Source organism: Lathyrus oleraceus, chromosome 6, assembly GCF_024323335.1.
Source record: "Lathyrus oleraceus cultivar Zhongwan6 chromosome 6, CAAS_Psat_ZW6_1.0, whole genome shotgun sequence".
NCBI lineage: Eukaryota > Viridiplantae > Streptophyta > Magnoliopsida > Fabales > Fabaceae > Lathyrus > Lathyrus oleraceus.
The window spans coordinates 472,149,518-472,170,085 of NC_066584.1; the positions used below are offsets into that span (position 1 = coordinate 472,149,518).

General features: G+C 35.0%; 1 long non-coding RNA gene and 1 pseudogene across 1 annotated transcript; both read right to left on the minus strand.

Moving 5' to 3' along the window:
• Positions 1-4,909: 4,909 nt before the first annotated feature.
• The window catches only part of LOC127092251 (endo-1,3;1,4-beta-D-glucanase-like), a 44,677-nt pseudogene continuing 29,018 nt past the window's right edge, over positions 4,910-20,568 (minus strand).
• LOC127092252 (uncharacterized) lies at positions 6,510-7,793 on the minus strand. Its single transcript, XR_007792139.1, has 3 exons — positions 7,614-7,793; positions 7,232-7,492; positions 6,510-6,966 (listed from the first exon to the last, which is right to left on the minus strand). It is a non-coding gene; the product is annotated as an uncharacterized LOC127092252 (long non-coding RNA).

Below are 20,568 nucleotides of genomic sequence, written 5' to 3' on the forward strand. Positions count from 1 at the left end.
AGATGTCAATAGCTCCAAAAACCAACTCCATGAATCTTTGGTTTCTCCCTCGACTACAACAAATGCTATTGGCAACATTTGGTCATTTGGATCCCTCCTAATGGATACAAGTATTTTTTCCCTCCATAATAGCCCTTTAAAAAACACTCATCCAATCCTACGATGGGACTTGAAGAAATTATCCTTGCAAGCTTTGAGGCATATATAAATCCTTTGGAAATGTGGATTCAAAGGCCTATCTGGATTCTCACTACTTTCCTCTCCACCTTGAACTAATTGACTTGTAATTTTCACAGTTGATCCAGGGTTTGCCCTTAACAGCTCATGACCATAATCATGGATTCTTGTATATTTCTCCCTAAGCGAACCATCAATAATGTCAATAGAAAGTGACATTGTTTTGTATGCAAGTGTCTTGTTTATCCCTACATTCCACTTTTGTTTAGTTTTCTCCATTATATCAGCCAACTTCAAACTAGGATTCTCTTTTACATTACTTTGAATCTTTTTGCCCAACCATTTGGAATTAAGGAACCTAACCTTATAATCCCTACTGCATGTGTGCTTGTCCGTAATTTTTCTCAACTGCCAAGTCACTTCATCTTGTAATTTTTCACAGTATGACTCCCATGGACAACCTTTCTTACATATGACTCCCATCCTCTTGTTATCATTTTTTTTAAATTTCAAGTTTCTACCTGAATTAATATCATATGTTCTAACTACCTCTTTAAATTCTTCCTTAGTAGCAAAATAAGTCCCTAACTCCCACTTGTAATCCTCCATTCTTTTTGGAAGCTTGAATGTTGGAAAATCATATTTTAACACCTCCTAATCTTCAATATCATACTCTTGGGGTAACTCATCAATATCATATTCCTCAATGTCACTCAAACCTCTAAAGTTTTCCTTTAGAACCTCTTCATCTTCAATATCAATTGAGCCACTACCTTCAACTACTTCTTCCATCTCCCTTTGTTTCCTTGGTCTCTCAACCTTGGATTTCCCTTTCCCTTTACCTTTTCCTTTGCCCTTCCCATTTCCTTTACCCTTCCCATTTTCTTTAACTTTTCATTTGCCCTTCCCCTTTCCTTTAACTTTTCCTTTGTCCTCCCCCTTTCCTTAGCCATCCTCTTTATTCACAAAAATTTATTCACCAGTTCATATAGCATCCTCATCAGAATCCTCAAAGTTAACATTCAAAGCACTGTCATATCCACTACCACCGTCTTCATCTTTTTGGTAACATTCCAGACCCTCATCTTCATCTTGGTTACAAATAAGTCCCTCATCTACTGAATCTTTTTAAACACGTACTAGATACAGAGTGCCATCCAATATATCAGCTTCTTAATCAAATAACATATAATCAATGGACCCTCTAAAGTAATATCCATTATTGCATCCTCGAACATAATGGCCCCCTCCAAACTAACATCATGACATGAATCTTTTTGGTTAATACCCTCAGTGGTCCCATCCAAATTAACATTCTCAAATGAATCTTCTTGGTCAATTGCAGTTGTATATTCTACATCAGTGGTCCCTACTTCATCAAACTTGTCACCTATATTATTCAAATCTTCAAAAATCCCCAAATCATCAAAATTTCATTTTACACCATTATTCGAATCATCCAAGGTGTCATCTTCCACTTTGTCTTTGTCTACACCATTGGGTCCTACACTGTTTTCTAAAGACAATATTTGCTCTTCCCCATAAACTAGATGCATGACATATAAATGTACATTCCCATTGATCAGTGCAATCATTTTCATTCAATTTGTTCATGCATCATCTTTCAACAACACTAGCTCATTATCATCCATTGCATCAGAATACCACAAACTCTCCACTTTTGAGTACCCTAAATCCTTTAACCCATCCAGCACCTCAAAATAACTCCAGAAAATCAGGGTCAACTTGCCAAACCTCCTCTAACCCATTGTAACCTAATATGTTAAACTCAACACCCCCCCCCCCCCCCCCATGATGGATGACACACCCAACCGTATTAGTCATGACCTAATCACACCAAATAATGCATAAATGAGTCTTCGAAGTAGGAGAAAATGTTAAAGGCTTGCTTTTTAAAATAGTAAGCACATAAATGTACCTTAGACTGAAAATGAACAATGGTGAAAGTTGATAAGTGGCGTCTTCTTCGTAGCTCCAACTATCGTCGTCTTCTTCGCTCCAATTTCTTCTTCTTTGCAATAGCTAGGGTTTCAGACAATGAGGGTAGAACTATGAACTAAAGTTCATACATTATGTGTCTAAAAGAGAGAATGATCTTTCATTCTTTACATTAAAATAAGTGTATTAATAATTGAAAAAACAATAACAATATGCATATTAATAATTGAAACAACAATAACAATATGTCATGTCAGTAATTCATTATGCCATGTTGACGTTTTTTTAACGTTTTTCCACTATGATTTAACATAAGGGACATATATTGCAACGTTTTTGAATTTAGGGACTAAATAGAAACCATAAATTAACTTGAGAGACTAAAAGATGAATTAAGCCAAAGATTATTGAATTAGTACTTTCATGTTTTAGACTGATAATGAGTTACTACATTAGTTGTCTTGGAGTTTTGGTCGAGGTAGATAAATAAATAAATATATCGCATTTAACGATTGTCGTGAAGGATTTCGACCCTGGAACATGGCTTAGAGTTGTAAACATATTAAAGGATGGTGTAGCATGGGGAATGTAATTGTTTCACACCAATATTTATTTATGCTAAAAGTACACATATTAATACTAGGTTGTATTAACAAAAAGAAGACAAATCTTGAAGGTTAGCACAGTCAAGCTCAAATTATCATAAGTTTTGGAAATTAAAGAAAAGAATCAAGATGGTTAAAGTATGCATTACAATTTATATTATATATCCTAAAGGCTCAAAATATATCACGCATATTCATCTAAAACCATTTATGCATCATTAAAATGTTTTAAATTTGGTTCAAAATCATAAAAACAAGTATTTGACAATTTTGTAACAGGTGTAACCGGTTACACAAAACCTGTAACTGGTTACACGTACGAAAACTTTGTTTTTTTTATAACGTTACAAGGTGTAACTCGTTGCAGCATTATGGTAACCGGTTATCACTGAAGCAACAACTTTTTCCATCAATCTGTTTCATTCCTAAAGATTGCATTACTTCATGGAACCGCTCCAAACATTTGTATTCATTCAAATGGGTTCCTATTGATGTATATAAGGTTTATACATCAGAAAAATGAAGAAAAAAAACTATTTTCAAAATGTAGTTTTCAAATAATGTTGTTCAGTGTTCATATACTTTCAAAATTGAACTTTATGCATAAACTTCATATCATTTAAACAAGTTTCATTCATAACATTAGTGAGAATTTAAGTGTGTATGTCTGAATTATGATCAAAGAGAAAGAGAAAAGCCAAAACTTTCATATATCTTGGAATACAAACAGGTCAAAAGTGATACAAATTCAAGTGTTAAATATGTATTATTGTGATCATCAAGTTTTTGATGATTGTTGTAAAAAGATCCTTTGAATTTGTTTGATTCAAAGTCCACCATTGTTGTTGGTGTTGTTGGAAATCAAGAAAGTGGCGTGCATCTTTATTGTTGTTAGAAGATTGTATGAGAAGTCTTGGTGTTCACTCTCAAACTCGCATAAGCTTGTCAAGTCCTTACTCTTTTAGTATTAAATTAATGTCAACATGGTTTCTATTCTGCCTTTGACCCAATAATGTTTGAGTTTAGAATATTAGAATTACGTGTTTAACTTGTGTCCTATAAAAAAACAATTGTGTGTGTACCAATGTGAGAGTCCTTGGAATCAGGGGAGACTTTTTCAAAGCCATCCTAATTTCACTATGAGGTAATGATAATAATAATTTATTATGTCTTGTTAGCGAGTGCTCTAGGGGCACTCTTTAAAAAATTTAAATAAAGAAAATATTCTATAGAAAAATTAACTATTTCAATTTCTGAAGTATATTTCTATTTTTTTTTTACTATTTTAAGGTCTTAAAGAATGCATCTGGAACACTCGTTCGAATTTTTCTAATTTATTAATGATACATGACCGAGGGTATTTCATGTGACTAATCACCACTTCATGCATAATATTTATACCACGTATAAAAAAAAGGCTTAAATGAACTTTTGGTCCTCTTAGTTTGGGCGTTTTAAACAATTGGTCCACCTATTACAAAACCAACTATTATGGTCCCTTAATTTTGATGGCCTTTGAATTTTTACGGTCCCCCTCCACTTTTGTATGCGACAATGATGATTAAGATAAAGAAATTAGTTTTAATTATCTATCATTGAGGATTATGATATTTTAATATTTAATAATGTTTGTACCTAATTTAATACTTTTAATATTTTTTTAGAGAATTAATAATTTAAATTGTTATTTAACTAATTAAAATTTTGAAAAGCATTCAGGGTCTAAAGTCCATTTCGTTGCAAGATATGTCTAACTGTCAAAGGTCCACTTCTGTTCCAACTCACTTATGCAATACCTTATAGTTGATCAAGCTTTATAAACTCTTCCATAATACTAGGAGAAAACAATGTGGAACTCTGCAAATTCACATGAAACTGCTGCTATAAAATTGATAAGAAGTGCAACTACACTGTTAATTGAAGTTGAATAAATTTTTGGATATTGTTGTAAACACATCTTTCCCAATTTAAAAATATTACTATAGATGCAAAATTGTCATCTAATATAACAATATCTGAATTCTCTTTTACAACTTATGTATCTTGAATTCCCATTGAAAGTCTAATATCAACTCATTCCAATAACAGTGAACAAACAAATGATTTTTCCTCCTAACACATAATTTTGTGAATGAACATAACCAAAATCAAGCACACAAAAAAGAATATGAAATCGAATGGTGATCTATTTATGTTGCGACATTCTGCGAAACATGTATGATTCTAGCGTTACATAAACAAAAGATTTGTAAGTTAATGAATTTGTTAAGAAGTGTCAATCATCACATAACATTTGCATGTAAAACTTCTTACCCTTGATGTCGTCCAAGGCGATAAATGACGAGTGTGGTAGTAAAGCAACTTGGATTAATTTAGACCTGGCAAGTTCTACAATGGTCTTGGCTAATAAGTTATAGGGATCTCAGAAGTAAAAGGATCTCCGTGTAAAAAATCAGGAACCAGTACATTGTACCCTGCAATTGCAACTTTGTCTGCAAGTTTTCTTTTCAACAGAAGCAAAAGAGCTTAAATTTTGCATCACAACTAATAGAACATGTGATTTTTCATCGAGTTCAACTATTAGTTAAGGACCATTTTGAAAAGATAGACATTAAAATCATCCATACCTTAGATTTGGAGCTTCAAATCCTGCAGAATAAGTTGATCATATATTCATGAATTATGTAAACGCAACCGTACATCATGGAATAAGGCATGATGATGACAAATGATAACCCAAGTTCTAAGACGGAGAAGAGTTTTAATGTACCAAAAACTTCAGAAACCATAAGAATCGCAAAGTTGGAGTCGGAGGTGTAGTACCCCAAAATTTGTCATCCCCTTTTCACTTTTCATCTGACCTATGACTTGAGATTCATCTGCATATATTCATGTTTCATTCATATATATTCATATTGGCATTGGTCAATCTATAGATTCAAAACTAATGATTGATTCAAACCCTAATCAGGGGGAGCTTTAATCCTAATGTGCCTTACGGCTTGATTTGTCACCCTATGCTTAATACAATCCCTAAGTCACACCTCTTGGTTGACTGAGGTCATTGGTTGACTTTCTGGTCAACTAGTTGACTTTGACCGTTCACTCCTAAGTCCATATTGTCTCGACTTGAGTAATATTGATCATTATCTATGCCCTCTCGACGCACATCATTGTTATATCCATCATGGTTTTATGATTAACTCTACATTTAGTTTTATTTCAAAATTGTTTCTAATTTGAAATTAATCTTAATTAATCTTAATTAGATTTTGGATTTTTAGTCGGATTTTAATTGATCTTTAATTCCAAGTTGATTAATTTCAAGTTAAGTCTGATTTCAATTCAAATGTGGAATTCCAATTTGATTTTAGTTTTTTAAATCAATTCCAATTTTAATTTAATTCAATTTTTATTTTAAATTAATTTTAATTGGATTTTGGGATTTTTAATTTGATTTTTTTATTTTCAAATTAATTTTAATTGATTTTTAATTTCAAATTAAGTCTAATTTCAATATAATTGTGGAATTTCAATTTAATTTTTAACTTTTAAATTGATTCTAATTTCAAGATGATTCAAAATTTAAATTAATCAATTTTAATTTCAATGAATTTTAGATTTTTAAATTAATTTTAAATTGATTGATTTTCTAATTTTTCAAGTTGATTTTAATTCCAAATTGATTTTAAACTATCTTTTATTTTTAGAAATTGTAATTGTATTTGAATATCAAATCCAATATCCATTTAAATATTCAATCCACATTCCAATATGCAAACCATAAACCATTGATCCAATTTCAAAGTTACAATAAATCCCAAATTTGATAATACACATTTTTGATTCAATTACAAACCATTTCTAATTTATTCAAATACATAGCATTTATGTGCTTGTCCCTCATTCGAACCGTATGCATTTGCCTTGGGCGCATTTGTAGTAGGAGGGAGCATGGTCTCCAACTGAACCATGAAGATGTTATACATCTTAACATATCATGCACCATAGAGGTTCTCCAATATGAAAGGATACCACCTCACTTAACATTCACATGTGGTAACTAACTCCTAACTGATTGTTAATTTCAAAGAGATTTAGAGAGGATTTCACCTGAATTCCAACAGAGTTGAAAGGGAGAGAGTTTATAATTAGGAATCCATATTCTGCAGCCAAGAGGAGGAATTCATTTTCAGCATCTCCTTCATTCTGCACCTTCTTCACCCTGCATTTAGAATTTCATTTCATTGTTTACATTTCAGACTAACCCACTGCATTTACATTAAATTGAATTTCAGCTGAATTTGAATCTAACAAATTTCTTAATTTCTAAATAACAAGTGAATTTCAATTTTATTTCAATTTAATTTCCAAAACATAATTTATTAATTTGTAACTGACTCCCTAAATTTCATTTGCATTAGATATGCATTTCAGTTACATTTCTAACTGATTTGGAGAAAACTATATAAAAAGGATTATGTACTCACCATTCAAGAAAAAATCTTCATTTATCTTCAGCATCTTCTTCAATCATTCACCTTCAATCTTCACCATTTCATCAACCAGAACTTCAATCTTCTTCTTCACCTCTTCTTCAATCTTCAACCCTTCTTCATCTGCATCACTATCATCATCATCTTCACTCTGCATTTTTGACCTTGTACTTCACCATCCTCATCTTCTGCAATTCTACATCAGAGTCTCTTCTGCAGAAAGTCTCTCGGCTCTACAACCAAGTTTCATCCATCCTGCAATATATCATCAACCACGCGACGATATCGCATCAGAACAGCAATAGAGGTAGGTCGAAAAGGGGGAAGAAACCGAAAACCTTGCAGCATAAGGAAGGAAAATTGGAGAAGAAAGTACCTGTGAAGCCGGTAATGTCGCCGCAACCACCACGACGAAACCGGATTGAACTGTTGGAAATGCGATGTCGAACCGTTGAAATTGGAATCGCGATGCCTTTAGGTCGAATCGTCGAGGCAAACATGTCAATACTGAGTCGAAATCGGAATCCGAAAGCACATTAATGATGAATTAGCCCGAACGCACTGTTCCAACCTCACACCCTCCAGGTTCGTACCCCCTCCCTAATTCAGTATTTTCTGTGGGCCTAGGTCAGGCCCAAGAAGTTTCTTGTGGTGTTGCTGGACAAAAAAAACACTTGCTTCGGGCCAGCACCCCTCTCAATTCCAATTATCATTGGGCCGGACTTCTAGGTCCATCCATCGTTTTTTGAATTCATTAACCTCTTTGTGTTGGTGATTAGTTAGGTATTAGAATTTAGGTTAATTAGAATAATTAAGATTGTTAATTATTTAGTTAGATTTTAGAATTGATCATGAATTTTAGGTTAATTAGATAATTAGGACTGGAGTAGATTAATTAGCTTAATGGGTTTTAGAATCTTAGTTAATTATTTGTGTAGAAACATTTAGTTTAATAATTTTAGTTAATAATAGTTTTTTAGAATATTAGACTATAATTATGTTCTTCTAGAATTATAATCTTCTTTTAGAAGAAATTAGAACTATTAAGAAATTGTTTAGATTCAATTCGAGGTTAGATTATTTTTTATGACTATTTTGCCCCTGGATAGAAAAATCTTGACTTAAATACATGTTCCCCTAGTTTAGGGCTTTAACTAGATTTGTCTAATGTCATTTAGTTGATTAATTCAATAGTATTTATTATTGTATATATCTCAACTAGTATTTTAATCCCATTGATTAGTGTTGACCAAAGGACACTTTGGTCAACCAAATCCTTTGTAATTGTGCTATAATCCCCAAGCCTATTTCAAGTGATCAAAAGACCATTTATCACTTGATATGCAAGTTCATTACGCTCAAGCTATTATGGATACGCTGGACCTAAAGAGCTTAAGACCTCAAGGTTCAAATGCAAGATCAAGACTTCAAGTTTACATCTATCAAGCGTGACTAACAAAGTGGACTACATTCTCAAGCACAACAAATGCGTCAACACTTGACAAGTGCGATTCAAATTGTAAGCTATGAGGCTTAAGTAATGAGGAATGATGAGACGGAGTTTCTCCCATCCTTGTTTAGAATTACTTTGCGTACGGGACGTAGGCCCTAACTATGCAAAGTATTCGCCCTCATTCATAGGCTTTAGCACAATTCGTACCAAACAATTGTCAAGCCTTTTCAATACGACAAATAACATGGAATCATCAAGATCAACATAGGGTCTCCTATCAATAACTTGTTAATTTTGATTCGAGTTGCAAGCTATGAACTTTAAGTAATAAGGAATGATGAGACGAAGTGTCTATCCTTGTCCAGAGTGACTTTGCATACAGGGCGTAGGCCCTAGCTATTCAAAGCACTCACCCGTGTTCCTAAACTCTAGTGCAATTTGAATCGCACAATTGACAAGTATTCTTCTTCAAGCAAACTTCAATCTTTTAACACCCCAATAGTGGAGCATCTTTTGCTATCGACAACTTGTGGTTGTTCACCATCTTCCAATCAATTCTTTACCTTGTAAGGTGTTAAACCTTGGCACATTCTTTGCCTTATAAGATGTTAAACCTTGGCACATTCTTTGCCTTGTAAGGTGTTAAACCTTGGCACATTCTTTGTCTTGTAAGGTGTTAAACCTTGGCACATTCTTTGCCTTGTAAGGTGTTAAATCTTGGCTATTCGATTTTGATCTTCGCCTTGAGAGTCATAGACTTTGGCATCTAACTGTCTTTGCCCTATAAGGTGTTAAACCTTGGATCTTAGATTTTGATCTTCGCCTTGAGAGACATAGACTCTGGCATCTAACTATCTTTGCCCTGTAAGGTGTTTAACCTTGGCTCTTCGATTTTGATCTTCGCCTTGAGAGTCGTAGACTCTGGAATCTAACTTTCTTTGCCTTGTGAGGTGTTAAATCTTGGCTATTCGATTTGATCTTCGCCTTGAGAGTCATAGACTCTGGCATCTAACTTTATTTGCCTTGTGAGGTGTTAAACCTTGGCTATTCGATTTGATCTTTTCCTTGAGAGTCATGGACTCTGGAATTATTCTTTGCCTTGTGAGGTGTTAAACCATGGCTATTCGATTTTGATCGTTGCCTTGAGAGTCATGGAATCTGGAATATGTTCTCGTTCGCCTTGTGAGGTGTTAAACATTCGTTAATCGATTCAATTCTCAACCATGAGAGTCTTAGACTCTGACACTTGATTCTATTCGCTCTGTAGGTGTTAAACCTTGGCAATTCAATTCCTTGACATCATCAGTTTTAAACTCTGGTAGTTGATACCTCACCTTGAAGGTCGTGGACCTTGGCACCCCTTTTGCAGCCTCGATGGGTATTGAACCCTGGAAAATCAATCTCGTTCCCTTTTGTTTCAGCCATAGTAGGATGAACTACGATTGCTATGATTTTCTCATTGCACGATGAGAATATGTAGGCACGAGGGTTCAAATCCTTTGTGAGCGTACTTATTTCTTATTCTTACTTCCGTCTTAGGGCACCATTCATATCTTTCATGATCCATTATTTACCTTTGATCATAAACCGTTCACCTAGTGACATATTGTTTATTTGAAACTGAAATACAGTTTTCCTTGGATATCCATATATACCTGTCGTACCTCGAAAAAATGAGAATACGACTTAAGCGAAGCGCAATCACACGCTCGCATGATGGATTGAACAGAGTCACCACCCAACTTTATTTATTCCTAAAAAGGAAAGGGAAAATATCGATAAAACCCTAGAAAGAACGACAATGATTATGATCGTCGCAACCAAATCAGGGTTCGGGAGTCGATTACGCAAGGGGAAGGTATTAGCACCCCTCACGTCCGTTGTACTCAACGGGAACCATTAGGTTAGTTGTGTACTAGTGTTAGTTTGAAAGGTTAGGTTTCTCAAGTTATTAAGTGGAAAAGAAAGAGTAGGAAAGAGAAGAATGTTTTTGGATTTTGGTAACGAAGGGGACTAAACCTAAGTTTTTTATTAATAGGCCTGACAAGATTTACAAATCCTGCTCCTACGTATCTCCAGGTGCAATAGAGAACTCAAGGCTTACGTAGTTCATGGTAGAAAAATGTTTGTTTGTTGGTCGATTTTAGCGAAAGCTATATTGTATTAATCAACGAAAAACATTGTTTTATCCAAAACAGATGGGGAGCAGACGTATACCACACATCGAATGGATTTACAAATCAACATTCGGAAAAACGTCACTTATCTCAACTCAACAATTATGGATGAAATATTGCTTTACATCATCTTAAGACAAGATGTTTTTCGTTATTGAAAAGGTTTTGAAGATTAATCGCGCAGCGGCGAGGAAAGAGTTTGATGTGTTGGATGTATTTTATAGATGAATGACGAACATTTGATGAGAACGAGACATAAGCCTTGGGATCAATCATTCGGGGTTCCACCGGAATGCTAGATTCCAATGGTCCTTTTTCATTCAAATTAATTGAGAATATTGTTTGATGAACAACAAACGCTTGATAAGAATCAATTGTTCAAAGAGTTGCGCCAGAATGCTTGATCCCAACGGCCCTTATTTCGTCCAAGTTAATTAAAGTGTTTTAGGGACGAAAGAAAAGAATGAACGGTTAACCCAAAACGCGAGGCTCGGGACCGATCATTCGAGGGTTTCCACCAGAATGCTAGATTCTAATGGTCCTCTGCTTTCGAGTTATTTGAAAAAAGGTTTTAATATTTTAACTTAAATAATAAAGCGTTTGAATCGGGATAAGAAACAAATTAATCAGATTAAAAGGTACAACTTGGGGTAGGACCAAAGTTTAAGAAATTAGTCCTAAGTATTTTATTCTATTAATTAATCGACATCATTACTAGATATTTATTTAATTATTTATTCATAATATTCTAATAATAAATAAATAAAACTACAAAGAAAACGATATTATTTAAAAATAATAATTATATAGTTATTCAAACATTTAGAGAAAATAGCAAGAAATTAAGTTGGAGAAAAATACAATTCTTTTTAATGTATAGTAAAATAAAGTGAGAAAATGATATCAACTTAATATTAGACATATGCATATTATTAAAAAAAAAGTATGATAATAAAACAATTAAATATTTTTTTGTTCTCTTTAAAATCTAACTAAAATAATAACAAAAGAAAATAAAATTAAACATAACTCTTTTTTTTATTTTTTCCTAACATAATTTTAAAATAATAATAAATATAACTAAATTAACTTTTTTTAGAAATATTCTTATAACACAATCTAAAAATAATAATGAAAATAATTAAAAAAAAATTTTAAATTTTTTTTTATAACATAATCTAAAATACAAAAAAAATAAATGGAAAACTCTTTTTGTGATTTTATTATTATGATTTCTATGTATTTATTTATTTATTTTTATTTTAAAAGAAATAACAAAAGAGAACTTCTAAACATCCACTAAAAAAATATAAATAAAATTAAAATAGATATAAATAAAAAGATCTAAATTTCTACTAATGTTCATCTTATTTGATGTTTTAAGAAAAAGAAAGTCAAAATTATAGTTTTAATGAAAAAGTTGATTCTATTTTTATATTTGTTCTCCCTTTTTTATTCTTTTAAAAAACTAGGATTAAAATAAAAATAAAATAAAGAGAAGCAATAAGTTGATTTAAATGTTTTAAGAAACGAAAGAAGAGAATGAACGGTTAACCCTAAAACGCGTGGCTCAGGATCGATCATTCGAGGGTTCCCACTGGAATGCTATATTTCAATGGTCCGCTTCTTTCGTATTTTATTTTTTTTAAAAATTTATTTATATTTTAGCTTAAATGATAAGACGTTTGAATTGGGATAAGAAACTGTTTAATCGGGTTTGAAAAGATTTTTAATTAGTAAAATTAATCGGTCAAAATTGATTAAATTAATTAATTAGACTAATTAGAATTAATTATCAAGAATTATCGATGAAAAATTAATTCACTTGATTAATCAAGTTAGTTAAATTTAATCAATGAAATTAACTAAATGAAATAATAATGATTAATCGAAATTTGAAAAATAAAAAATAAATAAAAAATAGAAATAGAGGGGGTCGTAGACATATCAAGTTAGAGGTGAATATCAATATCAACTTGAGCCAAAATTCCTATTCACTAAAACCCTAATCAAACTAACTAATACTAACTAAATAAAATTTGAAAAATAATAAAACAAAATAAAATATAAAAAAATAATAGAGAAAAGAAAGGGGATGACGTCCCATTTTTCCTCTTTAGCCAACATGTACTTTGACCAATTATTTTGGCTTTGCAAAAAAAAAAAAATCAATCACCAATTAAATGATGACACGTGGTGCACCAACTAAAGTATGAAAGGAAAATAAACATCATCATATTTAAAAAGAATAATAAAAGAAGGAAATAAAAGCAAATCAATAACTTAGTACATCCTCCCTCACCTTATTCATTGGGTCGACCTTCCCCTTCTTTACACATGTCATTTATGGGTTTTTAATATTGAAATGAAATGACCATTAATGTAGTGCCTTTCAAAAAACCGAAAAAATAAGTAAACACACAATGCATATTCTCTTTTTATCCAATTCCACACGTTTTCTTATACGTACTCCCTCATACCTCTCTTCTCAAAACACTAATCAGAAAAAGAAAAAAAAATACAGATAAAAATTAACCTTTTTTTGTGAAGAATATGAGATAAATTCACCAAAAACGATAACCCATATTCAGTTTTAACCTCACCAAAACGATAAATCTCACCACAAAATTCGACCAAAATCACTCCCTCCATCAATTTTACCGAATAAACAACCTAAATCTACAGATCAAATCCGAACGGTTATGAACCCTAGCTTTCAACAATCTCAAAAAAACCCAGATGAAATCAATGATTAAAGGTTCTTACAAACATGTATTGACAAGGATATGCACATGAAATTCAAAATTAAATGGAACAGACACCTTGCCGAAATTTTGAGGCTCCGATGAGTCTTCCGAAGGTTATAAGTATATCTTAGGCGAGTCAAACTGTATCATTCCTCTGTTTATTTCCTCCTTGTCTGATGCTTTTCACCTTTTGAATCTTGCTTCTACTCTGATTCTTCCTCTGTGTATGACTGTTTGGTTTGTTGTTTACACTGTAGTTATGGTGTATGGGTTTGTGTTTAAGTTTCGGATTATGATCACCTTCTTCAAAGCTTTCGCATGAAGCTCTGATAAGGTTAGGGGTTTTAAACTTTGAGTAAGGAAAAATAATTTAGAATTTTGCAGTTTTTTTTGTTTTAAAAATGTATCACTGTTCTTGTTGTTTGAAAAATGTTTCAATATTTTTGTTAGAAATTTTTCTTATCGTCCTTTTTATGTGTTGCTAGCTGCCTTCTTATATTTTTTTAGTTTTGAAAGTATGTGTGTTAAAGAAGAAAAAAGAGAAAGATGGACATACCCTTTAGCTTGCTGCAGAAAGAAAGAACAAAATAGTGTAACTTCTGCTACTGCTATCTGTTCTTTAACTTTCATGGTCTTCTGTCTTTTTATCCAAAATTGTGTTAACTGTTGCCTCTGTGTGTGCAGGTGCAAACAAGACAAAAAACAATCCCTTGCCAAGGGAATCAATCCAAACAAAACAAGCAAATCTCTCTTAAGAGCACCACCTAGACATACCACCACCTAGACATACCTTTCTTTTGTAATTTTGCTTTTTTTTTTTTAATGTAAAACATGTGTGTTATTATTATAATGTAAAACTTAAATTTCTATTTTTTGTGAATTAAAAATCAATATAAAAAGGAATGTAAATTTTTTTTTGAATTTTAATGTAAACATAATATCTATTTATAAAAAGACCAAATAGTTGACATTCTTTAATGTCATACCCCAAAATTTGCCCGTTAATATTACAAGGCATTTTTCAAGGCACTCCAACTCGTGTTTCAAGACACTGATCTTAAAGGAACAAAGACCCAGCTCACAGGTGGCCAAACCCAGAAAATGGCTCAAACTGGCCTGCTCGCTGGGCGAGCAAATCCTTCGCCTAGCGAACCCTTCGCTACACCACTCGCCTAGCGAAGCTTGCGAATACCAGAAATTCTGGGTTTCATTCTGAGCCCATTAGGTCACAGAAATCATTATAAATACCAAAGCTTCATTCAGAAAAAGGGGAACGAAAACGGACAGAAAACCTAGCCAGGAAACACAAACATAGACAGCAAACCCTGGAGGCTAACCCAGAGAATTCAGAGCAACCCTAAAGGAAACCCTGAAGGAAACTCATCTGCACAAAGGTTACCTCCGCCCAACTCAATCTGGCACCAACCTCAAGGGGGATCTGCCAATTCAAGGTTGCAATTCAATTGCAAACAGGTTTGCATTACCGTTACCGCTTTTATGTTCCTAATTTACATGTGGCATTATGATTGAATTCATGAAAATATCTTAAGTTTTGCATGTGGATTTAAGTATGCATAGATATCTTGAATGTTTAACCATGTAATCTCTGTAATGGATGCCATAGGGTGTGAAGCTTGCTGAAATCGTACTATTCTGAAATCCAAAACCCGCAGCCGTTCGCTAGCACATCGCTAAGCGAACATATAGCGAGTGTTCGCCAGGCCCTCGCTAGGCGAGGCAGTAGCGAACATGACAGTCGCTGATTTTTCTGATCTGATCTTTGCCCATCTGACATGTTTTATTATCACCATGCATTGTTTACCTGACATTATTACTGTTGTGATTCCTTTTGGGTTGGTGCAACTCTCAATTGCCCCCTGATTTGGTATTCTGACCTGTTTGCTGAATTTTGTAAGGGCTCACATACTCCCGAAAAGGTAGCTTGCTAGGTATTCCACTTTATTTGTGGGATACCCTTGTGGAGATTCATCCTAATTACCTAATTGATTATCATGTGGAGATTCATCCTAATTACCTAATTGATTATAACGTGGAGATTCATCCTAATTACCTAATTGATTATAAAATATTGCCTTTGAATATGTGATCTTGGACCTCTCTTTGTTGCCTTACGGTATTACGGTATTACGGTCATGTCCCGCAAATGTGGGGATACACTTAGCAAAGACCCTTCGGTTAAATCATCATGTCCCTATAAGATAAATCATAGTCCCTCGGATGTTGCCTTCGAATATATGATTTTGTCCCTCGATGTCCCGTCGTTGTAGCCTACGGTTAAATGATGATTGTCCCTTCGAATGCTAAGGTATCCTTACAAATGTTGCCTTCAATGACCAATCGATGACCCTACGATGTCCCTTTACATCCAAAGGATAAGACTACTTACTTCTCAATAGTAAGGACAGTTTTACCCTCATAAGGATAGGAAATACCCATAAAGATCTCGGGTAGGTATAACTCTTAAATGCTTACTCACAACTTAAAATACTTTTCACACCTCACCCCGTTCAAAACATCTTTTAGAAAATCACCACTTGGTATACATTCATACTAGAATCATTACCGAGTTATATTTTTCTAAACAACTTTCAAAACTAAACGAGATAACCACTTTGTATACATTCATACAAGAATCATTACAAAGTTAAATTCTCCTTTCAAAACATTTTCTAAACATTTCTCAAACACTTTTTCAAACAAGAAAAACATAAGTGATTAAGCAATTAAGAGCCCATGGATAACCATGGATACAAAGGGTGTTAACACCTTCCCTTTGTATAATGTACCTCCCGAACCCAAAATCTAATCAAGGTCTTTCCTGTTCTTTTCCGCCTTTCCTTATTGGATAAAAGAAAAGTCGGTGGCGACTCTTGCTATCCGCGACATTTGCTTTCCAAAGTAAAAACACACAAAGTCAGTTCACCGTATGACAGAACTGGCGACTCTGCTGGGGACACCAGAAAGAGAGGTTGCCTTAAAAAACAAGATCACTTATGTATTCGAATTATCTGATTTACTTTTAAGGGATTGCTTGGGTATTTTATGCTTGAGTGAAAGATCCTACACCCGGATCTAGTGTACCTTAGGTAAGTAGCAAGAGATCATCGCGACTATCCGGCGTATACTGGAATGGTTAAAATGATGGCTACAGTTAATGTGACACTTTGGATGTCCTGATGTTCCTCATGTTTACTTGAGGAAAAATTTGGCGTCCGCGTGGTGTCATCAAGGCGTTAACCAGACCTTTAGAACCCTAATTAACTCATCCTAGCCATTAGAAAGTAGTGAGATAACTGACTTCGGTTCCGACTGGGGTTGGTTGAGACTCGATACTACACTCTTTGAGATTGGACTTTAGGGAAGCTTTGGTCAACCACTTGGTGTTGCACTGAAGTGGACTTAAGGAAAGGTCAATGATTTGAGATCCTTCTAGAACCCGGTTACTATTCTAGGACAGGTTGAACCAACCAAACTTCAGTGGGGAGGGTACTTACCTATGGAACTCATGCAGGCCTTAAAACCTAGGAATGATTGTTGTGTGACTTGTTTGTGCTTGTTACTTATTTAACATCATAACATCATAACATCATGGCATTGTACTAACCATTTCAAGGACTTAGGGATTTAACGTTGCTCTGTTTTGTAAGGCTATGGCTCCCAGGAAGACCATCCGGATCAATTTTGTAGCCATCTCTCCTCAACTCAAGGATTTAGTGTCAAAACTTCCCGATCAGGCTCAGTTCATCAAGAAACATGGTTCTCTCCTCAATTTGGTTACCACTGGTTTCAAAGAAGATATGATGAGAGTCCTATTCCAGTTCTTCGATCCTAAACATCATTGCTTCACCTTCCCAGATTATCAGTTGGTACCCACATTAGAAGAATTCTCCAGGATGCTCGGGATACCTATCCTTGATCAAACACCTTTTAGTGGTTTAGAAAAGAGTCCGAAATCCGAAAAAGTTGCCGCAGCTTTACACATGACAAAGTCCGACATTGAAACCAATTGGGTAACAAGAAGTGGAATTAAGGGTTTACTTGCCAAATTTCTGATAAATAAGGCCCGAGAATTCTTTAAAATTATGAATGTCCATGCTTTCGAAGATGTCCTAGCCTTACTAATCTATGGTTTGGTGTTGTTCCCCAATCCAGACCAATTCATAGATATGAATGCTATTAAGATATTTCTCACTCATAACCCTGTGCCTACCTTGCTGGGAGACATTTTGCATTCCCTTCACACTCGTACTATGAAAAGGCAAGGGACTCTCATGTGCTGCGTACCTTTATTATCTAGGTGGTTTATTTCGCACCTTCCTCCATCAGTCTTGAAGAATGAGCAGAATTTGAAATGGTCTCAAAGGATAATGTCGCTCTCCCATTCAGACATCCGTTGGTGTCCTCATCCCAAAGAAAATGTTATCATCATCGACCGTTGTGGAGAATTCTCTAACATACCACTCATGGGGATGAGGGGAGGTATTACTTATAATCCTGCTTTAGCCCTACGTCAGTTTGGTTGTGCTCGAAGAGATGGTCCACATGAAATAATTATCCAAGGCACTGTGTTTGACTATGACAACGACTCTCAAGGTCTCCGTCAAAGATTTGTACGAGCTTGGGGCATGGTGAAAAGAAGCACTTTAGGACAGAAAAACTCTATTCCTATGGAACCTTATCTCAGATGGGTACGCGCCAGAGCTCGTGAACTTGTCATGCCATATCTTGCAGTCGGACCGCCGATTGTTGAACCAGAAGTTGAAGGAGGTACTCCTCAGATCATTCCTTATCCAGATATGCCTACCAATGTTGAAGAATTAAAGAAATCCTGGATCCAGTTGAGAGAGGAAAGGGATACTTTTGAAACTCAGTTCTGTGCTGAAAGGAAGAAAGTGTTAGAGCTCACCAGCCAGCTTAATGAGGAACGAAGACTCAACGCATATCTTCGCCCAAAAAGAAGCCGTCCCTGGGAGACTTGAGCTTTTATTGTATTTTATTAGTTATTGTAATGAATATTGACTAAAAAATATTAATAAAAGTTTCCTTTTTTGGTAGTTTACGCAAAGTTAAATTCCAAAAGTCCTTGAAAACATTTCATACATTACATTCCATAACATAACATCGCATAACAGGTATTCTAAAGGATCAATATTCTCACGGTCTTCCTATTAAACAGAAAAATGGCCCTCAAACAAACTGTCAAAGATCTCCAGGCTCAAAATGCTCAATTCCAGGAGTTGATCCTGAACTTATCCAAGGGGCAGGAGGAACTGAAGGCTCTCTTACTCGAGAAGAAGAAAGACAAGAAACCTGTGAGTTACATTAACCCGGGAAGAAGGCTTAAAGGACAGGCTGCAGGAGTCAAGATTAGACTTCCGAAGGATCAAGAAGAGGAGACAGAAAATGAGTCGGAAGATGAAAATGTTGATCCTCTCAACCATGAGGACGACGATGAAGATTATGAAAATGAACAGTACTCTCCAAAATATGATAAATATAAGTTGTTGGAAGAACGTATGCTAGGTATGGAGGGTCAGAAGGCGCCCGACCTGGATTTTGAAAGCTTGGGGTTGGTCTCTGATGTGGTCATTCCTCGCAAATTCAAGGTCCCCGCTTTCACTAAGTATGATGGTGCGTCTTGTCCTCAGATGCATCTGAGAGCTTATGTGAGAAAGATTCAGCCGTATACCACTGATAGGAAGCTATGGATCCATTTCTTCCAAGAGAGTCTGTCTGGCACACAGTTGGAGTGGTATTATCAGCTCGAGAGCTCTAACATCCGCACCTGGACTGATTTAGCGACAGCTTTCTACAAGCACTACCAGTATAATTCTGAATTGGCGCCTACTCGGCTACAGTTTCAGAATATGACTATGGGATCTAAAGAAAGTTTCAAAGAATATGCTCAAAAATGGAGAGATTTGGCTGGCAGAGTCAAACCCCCTATGACTGATCGAGAATTAGTGGACATGTTCATGGGTACACTGACTGGCCCATTCTAGAGCCATCTACTGGGAAGTTCTTCATCAGGTTTCACTGACCTTATATTGACGGGTGAACGTGTTGAAAGCGGTATTCGAAGTGGAAAGATACATGCAGCTACCTCTGCAAGCACCAGAAAGCCCCATCAGGGAAAGAATGAGTCAAATGTTGTGTACGGTGAAAGGGGTCATAACAAGAAAAGCCGTGACCATACCATCGGAGCAGTTACAATTGCAGCCCCGCCAGCTCAAAACTTCCAGCACAGACAAGACAGGCCAAGAAGGCAGTTTACCAAGATCAATATGACTTTAGCGCAAGCGCTGCAGGGTATGCTAAAGGCAAATTTAATTATCCTCAGGGGCCCTCCTGCCAATCTCAACACTACTTCTCCTCGTTATAATCCCAACGCCAGGTGTGCATATCACTCTGATAGCCCCGGGCATGATACAAACGATTGCTGGTTATTGAAGAATAAGATTCAGGATATGATCGACGCTGGAGAAATTGAATTTGATCCTCCAGAGACTCCCAATGTCATCACTGCACCTATGCCTAATCATGACAAGACTGTTAATGTTGTGAATGACAATTCTCACATTACTACTGTAGCGGACTTAACATCTCCTCTCCTGATCATCAAGAAGAATTTATTGCAAGCTGGTTTATTTCCAGGTTGTGCTGAAAATTGCGATCTCTGTGTACCCCGACCCAATAATTTCCTGAAATTGAGGAATGGTATTCAACGGCTGATGGATGATCGTACAATTCTCTTTGAAAGGATTCCTAAGGTGGAAAACACTGTTGAAGAAATATCTGTGATTGCTAGGTCCAAAGTTCCAGTGAAGATTACCGCTACCAGAGTACCTGTGAAGATTACTGCTGAGCCCAAGGTAGCTCCCCTAATCATTGTTGCACCTGGCCCAATACCGTATTCCTCAAGCAAAGTCATTC